Below are 19771 nucleotides of genomic sequence, written 5' to 3'. Positions count from 1 at the left end.
CTTTTTATTAGATATTTGGCCACATGGTATAATGGAAAGTATATTAAACTTGAATTTAGGAGTCTAGAGCTTCCTCTCTCTAGTTTATTATCTGGGTAAGTCATTTTACCTCCCTAGTGTAAAAAAACAGGGGATGGTACATTAGGTAAAGTTTCTTCCCACTTAAGAATTCTAATTGTATGCTGGCCACACATTGATGTAAAGATGCAAAACTTTATGGTTTATAAAAAATACAGTATAATTTAGAGATAGCCCTTTTATATAGCTTCCTGAGTTTCAAGAAGAGATGCTAAAATATGTGAAACAAACTCTTGGTCTTATATTTAGGAGAGGAAGTGGATTTGATGTTATTGGTTAAAACCTAGCTCCAGATCCATTTAATGGGGTGAATTAAGGTTAATCCATGTGCTTCTGTTCCTTAGATTAAGCTGTTATACTAGGAACCAGTATGTATAGTACCTCTAGATATGGAGACATAGAAAGTAATGTGGTCCCTCCATTATTCTAAAGTATTTAGTATACAGAGTATATCATTAGAATACGTTCAATGAGAAATAAAAGAAAATCCAACTTAAACTATTGTAAAAATAGAAGAATTCATTTAAAATGTTGTATACCTTCTTCCTGAACTATTTTTAAAAACTATGTACTGATACATACATATATACATGCATGTATATGTATGTATACTTATATCTGTGTAATATACATACTAATATATGATTTATATATGTTGTATGAATTAACATGTATGTTGTATGAATTAACATGTATGTAGTATAATATATAAATGGATTTTAACCTTCTTATCACTTAAAATATGTTGGAGTAGAACTTATTAGGATATATGAAACCATCTCAATCATTTCAACCATTATACAGTAGTCCATTTTTAACAGGCCCTATACATATAAGCATTTAAATTCTTTCCAGGAATTTGCTTAAAGACAAGCTGTCCAGTAAATTATTTGCCCACCAGCGCACAGAGGCTTCCCAGTCCAGGCCACTCGTTGGGCAGGATCCCTCTTATTGGTTCCACCTGGCCAGGTTTTTGTGTGAACATGTCTTCATTTCTCTGCAGGAAATACCCAGAAGTGCAATTGCTGGGTCTTAGGATAGTTGCATGTTTAGTACTTTAAGATACTGCTAAACTGTTTTCCAAAGTGACTATAGTATTTTACACTTCCATTAGCAATGTGCGAGTGATTCAGTTTCTATGCATTCTTACCGGCATTTGGTATTATCAGTATTTTTTAAAAATGTTAGCTACCTTTTAAGTGTGTAGGGATATCTTGTGGTTTTCATTTTTATTAATTTGCATTTACATTTAATATTATTTTAATTTACATTTATTTACATGGATAATGGTGTTGAACATCTTTTCATGTGCTTATTGTCATCTGTATATCCTTTTAGGTGAAATGTCTCTTTGTATCTTTTGTCCATTTTCTGACTGGATAGGTTGTTTTAGATACTTGTTCTTTGTCAGCTATGTGGTTTGCAAATATTTTCTCCTAGTCTATATTTTTTTTCTATAGAAATTTTAGAATAAGCTTGTCAATGTCTACAAAAAAGCATTACTGGGATTTTGATAGGAATCATATTAAACCTGTAGATCGATTTGGGTGAATTTCCTTTATTGAATCTTCCAAACCATGAAAATGATATGTCTCTTTACATTTAAAAAATCCTTCTTTGATTTCATTCATCAGAATTTTATAACTTCCAGTATACAGATCCTGTACCTGTTTTGCTCAGTATATACCTAAGTGATTTGACTTTCTTTGGCATGATTATAAATGGTGTTATGATTTTAACTTTGGTTTCCACATGTAAATTGTCAGTACATAGATATGATTATTGTATGTTGATATTGTATGCTGTGCCATGGCTGACTCTATTATTTCTAGGAGTTTTGGGTTTTCTACATAGACGATAATGTCATCTGGCAATAGGGACAGTTTTCTCTCTCTCTTTCCAATCTGCATGCCTTTTATTTATTTTTCTTGCCTTATAGTAGCAAGTAAAACTTCTAGTACTATGTTGAATAATAGTGGTAAGGGCAGACATCTTGCCTTGTTCCTGACCTCAGGGAGAAAGTCTTCAGTGTTTCCCATTTAGTATAACACTAGCTGTAGGGTTTTTATAGATGCTCTTTATCAATTTGAGGTAGTTCTCCTCTTCCTGACTTGCTGACTGAGATTTTCTCATGACTGAGTGGTTTTTTCAAATGCTTTTACTATGTCAACTGATATGATCATGGGATTTTTCTTCTTTAGTGGATTTCTTTAGATGAAATCAATCTTTACATTGATTGATTTTCTAATGCTGAACCAGCCTGGCATACCTGGAATAAATCCCACTTAGTCACAATGTTTAGTTGTTTTTGACATTGTTGAATTAGGCTTGCTAATGGTTTGTTGAATATTTGTGTGTTACGTTCAGGAGAAATCTTTTCTGTGATTTTCTTTTAGTGTCTTGTGTTTGATTTTTGATATCATGGTAATACTGGACTCATAAAATTGAGTTGGGAAGTGTCCCTTCCTCTTCTGCTTTTCTTCTATCCTTTTTTTTCTTTCTCTTCTGATCTTCCCTGGAAGACTGTATAATGTAAAGGGTGTTCTGCTATACAGCATTCTCATCATCATTATTTTTAGGTATTCTGAAATTTCACTTGTGATCGCCAATTTGACTCAAACGTTACTTCAGAGGAATTATTACAACTTCTAGTTGGAAGGTTCTTTTATGTTCACATTTACTATTAATGTTTAGTTTTATAATATTCTTATCAAAGAATATTGCCTTTAGTCTTTCTAATTGGGAGAAATTATTGTGGTTTTCTTTGAGGTTTCATATGTAACCATATTATGCAATTAGAGAGAAGGTCCATCTCTGTTACCAAATTATAAAGTTTGATAAATTTCAATTCGATACCTTGTTGTGTCATTTTTTTCTCTAATCCTGTTCAGTTCTTCTCATTTCCATTTGCTCATATTGCTCAATTCTGTCCACCACTAGTTTGTTGCATTTTAGTTAAGCGTCTCTTCTCCAGCTTCCAAAGAGAACTTCATCTCCATCACAGTTTTTTCTTTCCACTTCTTTCCTTAGTTCCACCAGCTCACTTTTCTTCTCCCAATGTTCTTTGCCTAATATATCCTAAACACTGACATTTCTGCTTTCAGCAGGTCTTTCTTTTTAAAAGGTGATTGTTTCATCACTTTTTTGGGTTAATTATTAATCATTTAATGGTTGTTAGTTTTAATGGTTTTAATCTACTCTGTGGAAACTCTTTTAAGAGAATGCTGACACTTATCTTTTTCTTACTTTTGACACCTTTACAAACTTTTTAGTTTCTACTTTGTCATATTTTATTTTATAATTTTTTAATTTCTTTTTTGTTTTTAAACTTCACTATATAGTATAGGTTTGCCTTGATTAATTGTGTGTTGGAATCATTTTCTTAATTATTTTATGTTTGAAGGAGGTGTGTTTTTCTTCCCAGCTTAACTATGTCAGGCGTGGAGGAGTTTGGTCCCTATTCTGGGACAGCAGCGATTTTCCTTGATTTCAAGAGAAGTCCTTAGTGACAGAGTTTTATCTGTGAAATGTTTACCTTTCTTCTCCCACCCAACAGAGATCAGCAGCTGCAGTATTGCTCTTAATTCATATTTTATCGTCTCTACTCCGGCTTACCTGCAAACAGTCTGCTGCAAACCTGGCTTGTTTGTGTAGTCCACCTTCCTGACTTTCCCCAGTGGGGAAATGAAATAAAAATGAAAGACGGAAGCTTCTCCTTTTAAGCCTATTTTTTACCACAGTGGGATTGCTGAGTTTGCTCAACATCCCTACTTCGGGCGCCTGCTTAACATACGGCATGTGGCACCTGCTTCGGAAAACTGAGCTCCGCAGCCACCAGTGTCGAAACATCTTCCCACATGTCCATGGGATACTTCCTGCCCTTAATATACAGAAATCAACTAATTTATAGCAAGTATTGAATTTCTGTTCTTACGCTTTTGGCTTGGGGACTAGTTCTGAGAAGAGAGGGCAAAAATACACTATTCTGTCATCTTTGTGCCAGAAATCCATGATAACTATCACACCTTAAGAATAATGTTTGGCGCTGAAGAGTTTTACTGGGCAAAGACCCTGGGGCCAGGGAGATTTGATACTCTATCTTGAGTATCTGATGAAGAAATTAACATCAAAACTCTTTTTGCTGGGATTCAGGTATGTGATAACGGGAAGCATGGCTGCATGCTGATTTTCCTAAGGAGACCAGTCAGTGTCCACACGAGCCAAACAAAATCTTCTCAGTTGGGATTTTGGTGTTCCAGGTTGGGAGGAGCTGCCCATCAGCTCTGCGTGATCAATCCTACAGAAAATTACTAACTTATGCCGAACCTTGTGTATTAGTTTCCTGAGGCTGCTGTAACAAATCATCACAAACTTGGTGGTTTAAAACAACAGACATTTACTGTCTCACAGTTCTGGAGGCCAGAAGTCTGAAATCAGCATCACTGGACCAGAATCGGGATGTTGGCAGGGCTCTGCTCCCCCCACAGCCTCTAGAGGAGAACCTATTCTATACTTCCTCCCGTTTCTGGTGGCTGCCAGCACTTCTTGGTTGTGGCTGCATCACTCCAATCTCTGTTTCCATCTTCACAGCGTCTTCTCTTCTGTGTGTCTAGTCTTCCTCTGCCTCTCTCTTATAAGGACACTTGTGATTGCATTTAGGGTCCACACAGTTAAGCCAAGGTGATCTCCCACTTTCGAGATCCTTAACTTCACTGCAGCTGCAAAGACTCTTCTCTCCAATAAGGTAACATTTACAGGTTCCAAGAATGAGGACCCGATATCCTTGGGGGCCATTTTCAGCCAACCACACTATGAAAAACCCATTTACAAAACCGCAGCAGTTGACACATCAACCAAATCATTCCACACACTCTTCAGACTGGCACTCACCTGTCTATATCTATAAATGGATCCCACAAAGATTTTCAACTAAAAGCACTACTGGTTTTAATAGAGATGTTACGGGAGCTAAAATGGAAAAAGAAACTTTAGAAACAATCTTTCTCCTGTGACCTTTATCCATTAAGATGTAGCTCTTATCGGAGCTGGTCTATAGGACAGTAGAAACAAACACCAATGAGCTGATCCATCAAGAAGCATATGTGTGGGATACTTGTTGAGAACCATTTAGAGTCAATGCCCCGAGTCTAGGAGACAAACCGCTATAACCAGCAAGAGCAAGTAGGTAGTTAAAGGATTATTACTTACAATAAGACACTTCCTTCCATCTTCTAAATGTTATCAAAGTTGAAATTAAGAACAGCAGAAAGTATAGAAAAAATGCAGCTGGTCCAATGACTCAAATGAATGAGACTTGAAAATATTCTATATTGAAAATTATCATCAAATCCAAAAAATTACCTCATTGAACATGAGCAAAATGTAACTGAAAGGATGCTTTCCTCCTCCAAGGAGCCAAGCAGGAGCATAGAGCGAGGGAAGGAGGGCTGGAAAGAGAGGTCATGGACATGAATTCCCATTCACTAAATGGGTGTGTGACTTCATGTCTTTGAGAAGTCCTTTCCTTATGTAATGTGGCATGGATTTGGGGGAGATAGAGCTACGATGAGGCACTTGAAAATACAATCTCTTGCAACCCTTAAAGCTGTAATAGTGATGGTGCTCTTATATTATGTCTTCAATGTTGCTTGCTGAAGAATGTGAACATTTGGGTTTCAGAAGGTCAATAAGAACAGAATATTGCAATTGGGAATAACTCGAGAGAGGACAATTGGATTAATTACAGCTTTTATTTCTGCAGTTGGTTAAAGTCTGGTGCTAATTGAGGTCAACGATGTGGGTTCAATTCCTCTAAGGGCCAGATGGCTTTGCTTAGTTTTGGGGCAAGAGGCTGCTACACAGGGCTCCCACCAGCCACCTCACTAATGTGTATCATTGGTCCCAGAAGAGAAGAAAATAAAATCAGAGTCCACGCCATATGTGAACAAACAGGTCAACATCATTATAGAGTTCAGCGTTTACAGAATCTCAGGGTTGAATGGAATTGTGTGACCTTCACAAAGTAGAAATGAGTATCACTATTATTATGATATTTAAAAACATAGTACGTTCCATTGTCAACCCTTGGGTTTCCTTTCTCTGAATGGGAAATTTCTTAGGTTGGGATGACACATCAATTAGGAATTGATGAGAAAAACAGAATCACTGGGACTGATCTGAAGTAGGCAGTTGATTCTAAGAGTTTGCCCTGATGCAGCTGAGGGAGCTGGTTAAAGAGTCCATGTAAGGCAGTATTTCTACATTTGCAGCTGGGCCTGAAGTTAGCAGGGCTGACAGCTGGGAAGGAGAGATAATGCAAAGTGGGGAGAGCGGGATGAACAGGACCTACTCACAAGGCAAGCTGCATCCTCTGAGGACAAAGTGGAACCTGCATCGGCCTCTCACCACCTCCGGGTCACTGATGCAAGTGAACTTCTGCAGAAGGAGCTGATGTCCTTCTCCACAGAGCTGCACAGAAACCTGGCCAGGATTCGGAACAACTGAAGGAGGAGGTCTGGCAGGTGCTAGAGAAGCTGGGGGCTCAGCCACCATCACAAACCAACAAGGTGAGCCAGCAGATCAGCAGCCACATACATGGACCGCACCCTGCACCTGGCGCCCCGCACCAACCTTGAGAGTGTAAAGAAGTAGTTGTTTCTCCAAGCCTGCCTTCTTCTAAATCTTGTGCAAAGTGTCACTTGAGACAAACAGTCTCTTGCTTCAAAAAGAATAATTTTGTTATTTTCTCCCAAGCATCTGGATGTTGAATCTGGGGCAGATGGGTAACTGGTGTCTTCCTTTGATTAGTATAAAACAGAGATCAGCAGACTGTAGACTGTGGGGTCAATACGGACCACTGCTTATTTTTGTAAAAGATATTTTCTTGGAATACAGCCACTTCCACGTATTATGTATTGCTGATAGCGCCTCCCACTACAATGGCAGAGTTGAGTACTTACAACAGAGACGATGCAGCTTGCAAAGCCTAAAATATTTACTATCCCTTTGTTTACAGCCAGAGTTTGCTGCCCCCTGGTATAAAGCTACCTTAGGCTGTCCTCTTGACTGATACAGTTCGAGACCATCTTCAGACAGCTCCCAACACCCCAATCTGGTGGTCAAAGATGGGCAACAAACCAACACTCCTTTACTCCAAATATTTCCCACATCAAACTGATCGTTTTGCCGCAATTCTGAAAATCCCATGTGGAGATTAAGGAAAGCCTCCAGAAAGCATGTAATAGAAGTGCCAATATACCACCAGGGTTTACACATTCACATTAAAAGAAATTAATGTGATTCCATTAAGCCAATTCATTAAGTTCACTTAGTGAACACAGGCTTGGAGAAACAATGCAGAAGAGGAAGTTGGTGTTGGATGTTCAGGACGTGAACCAGTCAGTTCAAATCTTATCAGTTCAGTCTGTGTTGGACACACTTCCCTGGGCCCTTAAAAAAAGATCAATGGCTGCCTGAGCCTGGTGGCCAACTTATGAGAGAAGTGGATAGGAATACAATCTCAACTTCCCCATGTCATCATTTTGCTAAGGACCAACCTTGTTAAGAAGACAGATTGCTTTCTCTCCCAGGGCATGCCAGCTACAACAATCAGTCCCAGAAGACTCAGAATTTTAACAGAACACTTCCAGCTTAAATCAGAGCAGTTAAGTCAGGATGTCTGCACCCAGTTGATAGCTGTATGCCCGTGTATTTGACAGGTGACTCTTGACTCCATCAAGTTTGTGTTGTAATTGAGGCTCCAACTCTCCGGGGGATCTGGCTAGTTCAGCCAGGAAGTCAACGGCCACTCATTTTTTGCTTTTCTAATAAATCTCTGCCACCAGCATCGTCCTGGCTTTCTTCTTTTTTATCTTTTATTACGGATGCAGTGTGGTTCCTTATTTAGATGCTTGATTTTATTTCTGTAAATGGAAAAATTTATTAATAAGACACAGGTGAAATCTCGGGAGTGTTTCCTCTCGGGAGGTGACTTTCAACTCAGTATGAAGCTAAAAACATGGTAAATAAAGGTTATTTCCCAAGGTCTCCAGGGCTGGAAAGTGGGCAAAAATGAGAGCTAAGGAAAAGGTCTTGAGTTAACTATTGCAGAGGCTGTTTAGTGTGGTTGTACAGCTTATTAAGTACTCAAAGTCACTTTACAAGCAAGAATGAGTGTTCACGCAAGAGGGAGGAGATATGGGGATATATGTATATGTGTAGCTGATTCACTTTGTTATACAGCAGAAACTAACACACCATTGTATACTCCAATAAAGACATTAAAAAAAAAAAGAATGAGTGTTCATGCTCTTTGCTCTGTGAGGCTCTCTGTATTGTGAGGTTGCAATAATGATGCCACTTGCCCAAGTTTTCCCAATCAGCCAGAACTCTCTGACCTTAATCCTTGCTCTTCATTCTTGTCGATGTCCTTTTTCAAGTGCTGTGATTCTGTCTTAGAAACACAGTCGAAAAATGTGCAAAGCATATGAGAGGATCTGCATAGCTTGTAACAGTGGAAGCTCACGGTTTCCAAGGGAATGAAATGCCAGAAAGTCACTCAGCTTTCGAGAATGCAACACTTAATCCAAGTAATCCAAAAGCAGTCTACCTGGCCGTCTAGTTATATTTCCTTAGGAGAAAACTGCAATAGCGTTTGTTTGCATTTAATTGCCTGCCCTTAATATGTTTGTGTTGCACTCATTTCTGACTCTGTTTGCAGTCTAAAGGTCCCTTGTAATATCTGACTTAGCTTTCCAGACGAAACCAGAGGATTACAGTTGGATTCACACACAATAGGACAAGCAAGCTCTTATTCTGTGTATGTCAGAGCTGATGTCAGTTTCTAGAAACAATCACTTTTCTTAGACAGGTAGAGAGGAAAACTACATATTTAAATTGACTCTGTTTTGTTCTACTTATGTATTGAAGCATGGATAACACAGAGAAAATTCTATGCCCCGCTCTCTCTCTCTCATTATGTGCATTTTAATGGTGAGGATGGAGAATCCCAAGAAAATGACTCATCTTTAGCCATATGCAACAGAGCAATACCTGTTCAATGGTTACATTCTGATGGGAGTCCCATTCCTTGAGAACCATGACAGTTCTCTTTATACTTAATTGGAAATGCCACATTTGCGTATTGTTCCTGAGTGTTTTCAGAGATCTCAGAGGAGCTGGGTGAAGGTTGAGGCCAAGAGTTACTTCTGACTCTCAGGAAAATCATGCCACACTCTTGAATTCAAATCATCTTGCTGGTTTGTAGAAATATAGACACTGCTCTCAATCCCAGCAAGTGTTTCTCTTCTGTCTTGTACTCTAGCATCGCAATGGCATTTCAGTCCTCACTGCAGCTATTTCATCTTTTCACCTGCTCTTCTTTGGCTTGGAATGTCCCCCAGGACTGCCCTCTTTCTCTCCTCTCCTCCAGAACAGAGATGCTGCTACCCCCAGAAAGACAGCGGCAAACCTCCCTCATTGATAAAATCCTACTTGATAAAATCTTGCTCAAATATCGCCCCCCCTGGGAATTTGATCCCAATATCACTCCTGACCCTGGAACCATGACATTTTTGACATCAACTCGTTTTGAGATGTATGAATGCTGCAGTCCGGTAGCCCTCGTTACACTGTGAGACCTTCCTGAGCAGGATCATATTCCTCCTTGTATCTCCACCTTCTAAGCACAAAGCAGAGCATATTGCAAACGCTCCATAATATTTGTTGAATGACTGAATGGCTGTCAATATTCTGCTGTGCAGTGAAGAACTGGATTCTGCCACATTCAGAAAGGAGAACATTGCTCAAAGTTGGTTCATCTCCTTTTTAGATTCCACGGCTCTGGAAAGTAAAAAAGATACATAGCACAAGAGTTTTCTTAGGATTGCTGCCTCTCTGCTTGCATTGCTCATCTGTTCTTCTATGCTGGCTACTTTGTCCATTAGAGCCCTCAGCATAGTAATCATAGTTGTTTTAAATTCCTGGCCTGATGATTCCAAGCGTCTCTTCCGTGTCTGGCTCTAACGTTTGTTCTGTCTCTTCAAGTTGTGGTTTTTGCCTTTTGGGATGCCTTGTAATTTTCTTTTTGAGTGCTGGATATGATGTGCCAGGTAAATGAACTGCTGTAAATAGTGTGGTAGTGAGGTACGGGGAGAGGGAGCATTCTGTAATCCTGTGATTAGGTCTCAGTCTTTAAGTGACTGTGAACTTCACAAGTGTTGCTCAGGTTTTTGTTCTCCCCCCTTGTGTGAGACAGGTTGCTTAGAGTGAGCTGGAGTTGGGTATTTCCTTTCTCCCGTGTGGGAGGCTAGAACAGGGTGGCATTGGTGGAACGTGCAACCACTCAGCAGGGGGGTCGTAGGTGTCTGAAGCCTAGAACAAGTAGGTCGATGCTACGGGTCACTTGCTCCCATGACTGAGATTCTGTGCTGCTGGGACCCCTGGAAGGCTGGCAGCCTTCACTCCTATGGTGCTGCTCAGAGGTTCAACAGGAATTCATAAGAAAGGCGTTGGGAACACAGAGGGGCTTCTGATTTTTCCACCCTGACTGCTGGATTTGCCAACTTAGAGCCTTCTCTTTGAAGGTTGCACAATAAATTCCAGATGACTGTTTTCTGTGTTAAAGATCAGTCTGTTTGTGATGGAAATCTACCTCATTCGCGGGGGTCTCTTTTGTCTATTATAGTCTTAGGAAATCTTGAACACAAGCTGTCAGAGTCCTGGGAAGCTCTAGAGAGCTTGTCTGGAGTTGCTGGATAGAGGTAGTGTTAAGAGAAGTACACGAAGCCAGTAGGACTGGGAAAATGTTCAACCCTCTGGCATTATCTTCATGCCTTTTCAAAGAGCTGGTGAACTCTCCTAGCATTTGTTCAGTCAATCTGTGTTGTCCAAAAATCACCATCTTCTCCACTTAGAGACAAAAGGCGTCTCCCTTTATAGCTTCCTCTGACAATTTTCTGTCAGACGTTTGCAAAGCTAGTCAGACACGCAGACAGGAGCCTTTGATAGAACAAGGGTGACATTTCAAAGAAAGAAGGATGATAGGATGCCTAACAGCACACTCCAGAAATAAGCACCTTTGAAAAGGTGCGGTGGAAATTTCTGAGCACCAGCCTGGTACTTTACCATGTAGTGCTATCTGCTGAGCCCTTTCATGGAGCTCAGCATGAGTTAAATTATGTAGAAGTTGCAAATGCCAAGTCGCAGAAAGGGGAATTTCAAATTCTTATTTTACAGCTCCAAATTAGTGTGGACACTTCCCATCAAGGAGGACATTTGTTTCACTTGAGTTCTTGGCACAAATATTGCTCTTCTATGAACAAACTGCAGTTGGAAAAATGATGCTTCCCACAGGCAGAAGGAAGGGATTGCTTTTACGTTCTCAATAACTAAATAAATATGTATTTTTGATGGCCGCTTTAGAAATGTCTTGCTTACAGGGTGTTAGGAACTATAGTTACCACTATTTGAAACTAGGCTTTAAGTACCCAGAAATAGCTGGCCGTTTCCATAATACAGAATTGCGTAGGAGAGTAAGATGCTGTTAGTGGCTAGATTGCCAGTTTGAGAGGTACGCAGTGGTGTGATTGAACTAGATGAGGGCAGAGCCAACCCTTTGGCTGTTTTCTTCTCACTGGAGTGTCATTCTCATAGATGGGCTCCCACATGGCGTCGGCATATGCGTTCTGAAGGGTCTTGGTTGCCAAAGCAGTGTTATACCTACTTCCTGCCTGACTTGAATTCACACACACAGTGAGCAGATCTTACCTTGTTCATCTCTTCTCAATGAGAGGCTGGAAGTTTTTTGATTTCCGTCCTGGGTTGAATCAAACACATAATCTTTGGAAATTTCTCAACTTCCCCAAGATTCAGTTCTTTGACCAGCAAAATGGGGGAAAGTGAATTAATCCACATGTCCCACCACGTAACTCCTCTGCTCCCATATCTGCCCCTTTCAGAGTTAAAGCTGTAGGTCTGATAACTGTCCAAAAGGCCTTGCAGGCTTAAATTGCCCAATTTAAAACTGTGATGAATTGGGAGATTGGGATTGACATATATACATTAATATGTATAAAATGGATAACTAATAAGAACCAGCTGTATAAAAAAAATAAATAAAATAAAATTCAAAAACAAAAATACTGCAGCTCCTCTTCCTTCCATGCTCTTTCCCTCCACATTCCTTGAATTATTTTTCTCCATACTTACACATCTGACATACTATGTACTGTACATTTTGCTTATTTACCTACAGACACACCTACATACAGATATGAAACAAAAACAAGAGCACAAGGATTCTGACTTTATCGTCAACTGTTGTATCTCTGGGCTGGGAATAGTGCTTGGCACACAGTAGATGCTCATAAATATTTCTGAATGAACATACAGTCAACATTTTTATGGGGTTTAGAGGTTTCTTATTTAATTCTTACTCTACAAGGGAAAGATCCTTTTAATCCCTATTTTACAGATGATAAAAAATTGAATCCCTGTTTCATAGATGAAGAAAATGAGATGTCAAAGCATTTATACGTGTAGGGCTTAAGGCCCCACACCTGATATGCAGTCAGCTAGGATATACCCTTGATCTCTTTTGAATCCGGTTCCATTTTCTTTTTGTTACACTATTCTGCATCTTTCTACCTCAAAAGACTGCTGTGAGAATTTAATTTAAAATTATCTGAAGTCTTTAAAAACTGCAATGTCCCATTTTAGTGAAAGGCGTACTAAGCATGATTTTTGTATCTTTGTTCTTTGATGAGAACACAAGCCAGGGCTGCTCATTAGAACCCATTTATTTTTCCTCCACACAGATTTTTGACAAGCATTGGCTCAAATATACCCTACATGTCCACTGACTCATTGGGAGGAGCAAACCCAAGATGCTATGGAATGAGAGAACGGAGAAGATTCTGGTGGATGGGAAGAGAAGATGAGGAGCCATATGACAATAAAGGTGGTATCTTCCTTTTTTTGTTTCTTCAAGCAGTACCAATTGTTATCTTCAATGGCTTCCATCATCTTAGTTGCATCAGCCCCTGGGTTCATTATGTATCACTCCCCGAGTATCAGTGAGAGCAAGGATGCACCATGGTACCCAAAAATGCCTATGGAGGGAACCAGAGCTACCTAGTGACCGCCTAGCAACCACCATTCTACTTCCTTTCTTTCTTTTAAAATATCCCCTTCTCTTTTATACCCTAGCCACTGATAACCACTATTCTACTCTCTATTACTATGAATTTGGCTTTTAAAAATTTGACATATAAGTGAAACCATACAATATTTGTGTTTCTGTGTCTGGCTTATTTCACTCAGCATAATGTCCTCCAGGTTCATCCATGTTGTCACAAATGGAAGGATTTTCTTCGTTTTTTGAAAGCGGAATAATATCCCATTGCATATATATATATACATATACATGCATATATATATATATATGCATATATATATGTATGTATATATATATATGTATGGAGTTGGACAAAAAGTTCGTTTGTGTTTTTCCGTAAATATATATATATATATACACACACACACATATACACACACACACACTCACTAATCTACCAATGGATACTTAGATTGTCTCCATATATTGGCTACTGTGAATAATGTTGAAGAGAACATGGGGGTGCAAATATCTCTTCAAGATAGTGATTTTATTTTCTTTGGATACATACCTAGAAGCAGGATTGCCAAATCATAGGGTAGTTCTATATTTAATTTTTTGAGGAAACTACATACTGTTTTCCACAGTGGTTGCACCAATTTACAGATAAATGATTGAATGAGTAAATAAATGAATGAATAAGTGATTAAAATATGAAAGTCATGTTTTAAGCAAATACAGTTTTCTAAATTCCTTAAACTTTATGACTCATTGGAAAGACTTCTCTATGTAAAATCTGAGTCCCTGCAAACCTGTAAGTAAAGCATTTTCAAATGACTGAAGGGGTTCTATATTCAATTATTGAAAATTGGAAAACTAAAAATCCTTTTTAAAAAATAAATCAATAAATAATTAACAGAGTTGGGGCACCTTAATCAGCTTTTATATATTTGGATTTTCATGTTTACTCAAAGTTAAATTAATACGCATGTGATTCAAGATCCCATATCTTTTTTTTGTTAGTTTGGAAGTTCAGGTTTACAAAGAAGGACCATATTTCTCTGTAAACATCCAGGAAGTGAAAGCTGCCAATGTAACTAAAATATTCAGGGAGGAAAACAGCCAAAATGTCACATGGGTGAGGAATAACTTTCAATGTCCTGTCAAAGGACGTCTTCAAGTTATGTATTGATCCCAACACAAGGAAAATATGCCTAGAAACTTAATTTGACATTTACAATCAATAGCACTCAGATGTCACCTGAGCAGAGGGTGGGAAAGAAGATGACTTTAAAATTGCAGTCATGAATTTACAATTACAATAATGAATAGAAGTAATTTATTGAATTAATGTTTCCAGAGCCTAAAGAAAAACAGCCTACTGTGGCACATTGCTGAAGGAACGGGGAGACGGGGTCTTGGTTTTTCTAGACTAGTCTTCATTAACTCATCTATGCCTTCCCCTTTATCCCATTATTTGAGCTTTGTGCTTCACTTTCTGAAGTGTGGTCATTTTTTTCCCCAACAAATTAACTACTGCACACTAAGCTAGTACGAAGATTGAGCCATTACAAGACTCAACTGTGATAAGAGTGAACCTTTGCCTATGCTCATTAGCCCATCTTCGTCCAACAGTCTGAAAGGATATGCACATTCTGTGTTGGTGGAGGAACGCTTTGGTGGAGGAATAAAAAGCATTGTACACAGTAGGTGCGTAAGAATCTGTACTGAGTGAATGAATCATCCAGGAGTAACTGGCATCAGAAGCGTCTACGGGGAATGACAAATATATGCTAAAAACAGAAGGACTCTGCACAGGTTCTACTGTGATCATAAGTACTCTGGGGGTTTCTTTCTCAACTTGATGAGTTCTTCCTTTTCTCCTGGACACACTTCCCTTTTTTTTCCTACACCATTCCTTTGACGACTTATCTGGTCTCAGAGCTTTAAATGCCATCCTCTTGCTGATGTGCAAAGTTACATCTCTGACCATGAACTCTACTTCCAATTTTTTTTTTTTTTTTTTTTTTTTTTTTGCGGTACGTGGGCCTCTCGCTGCCGCGGCCTCTCCCGTTGCGGAGCACAGGCTCCGGACGCGCAGGCTCAGCGGCCATGGCTCATGGGCCCAGCCGCTCCGCGGCATGTGGGATCTTCCCAGACCGGGGCACGAACACGTGTCCCCTGCATTGGCAGGCGGACTCTCAACCACTGAGCCACAGGGAAGCCCTCTACTTCCAATTTTTAATGCTTCTTTCCTCTTGGCTACCTGTAACACATATAGTTTGATGCTGCGTAAGCACTTCACACTTGACATGCCTCCAATCAAAGTCTGTGATTTCCCTTTCTCCAAAGATGCTCCTCTCCCAGTCTTCTTTATCTCAGCTGGTGGCAACTTCATCCTTAAGGCAGAATCTTCCTTGACTCCTCTTTTATCATAACTTACATGCAATACAGAGCAAATCCTTGCCATCAAATATCTACAGAATCTGGCTAACGCTCACCATTTCCTCTTTGTTCTCTACCTGAAACCATCATCTTCCACTGCGTTACTGCAATGGCTTCCTTATGAGTCCCCCTGCTTCTGCCCCTCCCAATACCCAACTCTCACCCGCACTCTATTCTCAATGCAACAGGCACAGTTGTCTTTTCAGAACCCAGGCGGGACCATGTCCTTTCCTCACTCTAAACTCTGTGATGTACCCCCATCTCACTCAGCATAAAAGCCAAACTTGACAATGGCTGTAGGGGCCCAGGTGAGCTGGCTCGCCTGCAACCTTACTCATCTCACCACCTTCACCTGTCCTCCCTGGTCATTCTGTTCTGGCCACACTAGTCTCCCTGATGCTTCTTGAACACACCAAACACATTCTCCCCTTGAGATGTTTGACGGTGCTGTGTCCTCCGCCAGGCATTCTCTCCTTACAGATAACAGGACTGGCCTTTGAACAACATGGGTTTGAATTGCACAGGTGCACTTATGCGGAACCGTGGATATGGAGGGCCAAATGCAACATTATATGAGGATTTTTGACTGCACGGGCATTGGCACCCCTGTGTTGCTCAAGGATCAACTGTAATTTGGCTTCATTGCTTGGCTTTCAGCTCATGTGCCATTAAATCAGTGATGCCTGGACTGACAACCTGACATGAAATGACAGTTCCCACTCCCCCTGCCGCCTCGGTATGCTTATCCTTACTCTTGGCTTTCTGTTTCTCCACAGCTTTGATCACCATCTGACTTATTCTTTTTTTTTGGCCCCGCCTCGCGGTGTGAGGGATTTTTGTTCCTAACCAAGGATTGAACCCACACCTTCGGCAGTGCAAGTGTGGAGTCCTAACCACTGGACTGCCAGGGAATTCCCCTGAACTACTCTTTATTGGCCTGTTTTATTTACTGCCAACATCTTCGCATTGGAATGTAAGTCGCATGCGGGCAGAGACATTTCTGTGGTGCTTTTTGGTTTTGTTTTTGTTTTGCAGCCATATTCTCAGGGTGTAAGACAATGCTTCAATAAATATTGGGTGCAAGCTGAATGAATTACATTTATCATCCATTCCAAAGCATTAAAAAGCAAGGCTGCATCTTTCCTTTGGAGAAGTCCAAATCTCCGGATTACTCAGCGCTCTCTGCTCATCATTTCAGTACCGCAGGGCAGTTATGCTGGGTTCCACCTTTGGGTTTTCATCAACTAATATATTATCAGCGAATTCAACTTATTTTTGTAGCTGTTTTAAGACATGCTACTGAAAGATTATTGTATGAGATACCATGTGTTTGTACATGGATAATTTTACTCTTTAAATTCTCAGAGGTCTCTTTTAGCCATATTGGCTTCCGTTTGGTAAAACAACACTGCAGATCTTAGATATTCTAGAAAATATATCCCCATTTAAAAAAATGTTTGTCAGGCAGGGCTTCTGACATTGCTGGTGAAGTACAAGTAATAACCGGTAGCTGTAGTTGGTATCTGCTTCCAGGAAAGCAGTAAGAGTAGAAATCTGTGATGTCCTCTTAAGCTGAGCTGTATCCAGAATCACGCCAACAATTTTACTGACGGGTAGGTTCAGATGAGAGGATATCTGTCCCTCCTGGTCAAAAGCCACTTTGATTCTGCTCCATCCAGGATGCTAAAGGGACTGTGGACAGTATTGTATATCAGGTCTTCCCTAATGATGAATGAAAACACATGAAGACCTATATATGAGGGAGACACCTACTCACGTGTTTGAAATTGATTTCAGGGAAGATTTCAAGTCCTCAATCCCACTAAGAAGTCATTTCAATGTAGAAATAGTTTCAGTTCCAAAATAAGTATTTGTTAGTTCCAGACCAAAGAAATATCCTCTGGGAAGAATGCGGATAGAATGTGAGTCAGATTCTCTTGAAGGAACAAGTCACAATCTGAGAGTCTTGCCCCTTACTTGGGTGCCTTTACAATTGGATTTTTCTTTCTATGCGTATCTCAGTCAAAAAACCCGCAATAGTCTCTGCTCGAGCTAGAATGGCTCAGGAAGATCTAAACATGTTCTGTATCTTCCTTTCTGACATCACTGAAATTTTTTCATAACTTTTCATACAGGTCAAATACTGCCTTGTCCATAAAGCTTTCTCTATTACCTTTAAATGAAAATCTTTTGTTCCTTTGGATTCCCATAACACACATTATATAAATGCATATATATATATATAATATTTAATGTGTTAAATATTTAATATATATAAATTTATATCCGAATTTGCAAGACTGTGGTCATTAGGGACTGATCATCCTTTCAACTTCCGGCTCTGTGGATAAGTCCATTCCCTCGCGTCCCTGAACAATGACTATCGGTTTCTGCTTTAATTGCGTCTATTACAGTGGTGTTGCTACCTCCCAAGACAGGCTGCTTTTTTAGTGTGGATTTTGCTCTCTGCTGACAACACCTTGGACCAGGCAGAATGTACCTTCTCCAGTACCTAAGCTGCAGCAGGCCTTTTGTTTAGGCTGATTTGTTTAAAAAAAAAGTCCTGGTCTAACAATAGGGCAGTGATGACCTACAACAGGATTTTTTTCACTGACAACTGAGGGAGAAAATGTGCTATAATTACCAGGAGCTCCAGGGAGAATTAGATGGTTGAGATGATGTTTTAAGTGACTAAGGGATTTTTAAAAAATCATCTTTCCTTTTTCAGGATTTGGAACTGCTAAACTGCAATAAACAGGTTTTCTGGAAGAGTTCCTTGGGAAATAGCTACTGGGGCTTGAATCCCAAATGCTGTTTTCAGGTGGATGCCTCTGCTCTCCGTTCCCACTGACCTGGGACACACTTTCTCCCAACATTTACCATACTTTGTTGTAATTAGTTGTTCAACGTGTACCTTCAATGCCAGACTGTGAACCAAAAGAGGTCTAATAACCAAGATTTTCTTGTCAATCAATCATTCCCAGGGCCAGCAATTACTTGCAGAATGGATAGATGGCTGTATGTGGTAACAGTATGAAGTGGGTTAGCTAATCAACAAGACACACAGTCCCAGAGTAAAATTTTATCAAAATTTGTTTCCCTTCTTCTCTACAAGATGAACATTTAAAATGGTACAATTTAAAACCTTGTTTTATGACTTCCATGGATGTATTTAGTGGACAAAATAGTTTATCTGAAATGATGTCCAGAACTAAAATCATAGAGAATGGAGGCTGGGAAATAGGATGCAGTGAGCAGTGCAGATATGGATAATTATAGAAACACTTAGATACTAATTACCTACATTTTATTAACACTCTCCTAAAAATTATGAAGGGATAAAATATATATATATATATGTATATATATAATGCTGATGTAAGTCGTGTGCTTGGAAAGCTCAATAATGCAACATGATAATATAGTAAATTACTGATTGACAGATTGTATTGCTTGGAATAAGAGCGAACAGGTAGATGTTGATGAAGTAAATACCTGGAATTATTGCTTGCTATGGTGTGAATTGATTAAACAAATATTGATTGAGTACTTATTAGGGTAATCATAATAATAAATGATTTATGTCTATTAATTGATTTGATCTTCTCAGACATCCAATTAAGTATTTTATTTTCATTTTATAGATGAAATTAAAGGTCAATTACGCTGAGTAATTTGCGAGCAATTATATAACTTGTAATTGGCAGAGCTGGGATTTGAATTCTGTCATGATTTATCCAACATCTATGTATTTTTTTATTGTGTCACATGGGTAGGGAAGAGAGAAGAGCCAGAGCATGTATAAAGACCAAGAGGTAGGGCACATTTGAGGAACAGAAAGGTATTTGGTGCAGTGACGGGAGAGGGGAGTAATAGTTACTGAGGTAGGCATAAGTAGTTTGGGGCCATGTCTGAAAGTACCTATAGGAGATGCATTGGTTTATAAGTAAGGAGGGGATGTTCTTTGACTTGCTCTGTAGACAGGTGATTTTGCCTGCAGTGTGCATACCAGGAAACTGGTGAAGAAATAAGAGATACTGAAAGCTTGGGCAGGGCTGGATAAGCCCATTGAAATCACCTTATCCAGATGACAAGAGACAGGCTACAGTACTGACGTTAAGAGCTCCTCTGGGG

The 19771-nt window shown here is 39.6% G+C and overlaps 1 protein-coding gene across 1 annotated transcript in view; it reads left to right on the top strand.

Moving 5' to 3' along the window:
* The window catches only part of LOC132594390 (uncharacterized), a 76657-nt gene extending 57478 nt beyond the window's left edge, over positions 1–19179 (top strand). Inside the window, exons 4-6 of the mRNA XM_060291505.2 lie at positions 12894–13036; positions 16414–16610; positions 18366–19179. The gene's annotated coding sequence lies outside the window, so the exon portion shown is untranslated. The remainder of the gene's footprint in view (positions 1–12893; positions 13037–16413; positions 16611–18365) is intronic.
* The last annotated feature ends 592 nt before the right edge of the window (positions 19180–19771 follow it).

Source organism: Globicephala melas, chromosome 21, assembly GCF_963455315.2.
Source record: "Globicephala melas chromosome 21, mGloMel1.2, whole genome shotgun sequence".
Classification (NCBI taxonomy): Eukaryota; Metazoa; Chordata; class Mammalia; order Artiodactyla; family Delphinidae; genus Globicephala; species Globicephala melas.
The sequence above is the reverse complement of the archived record's forward strand: the minus strand, read 5'-3'. Positions and strand labels throughout refer to the sequence as shown.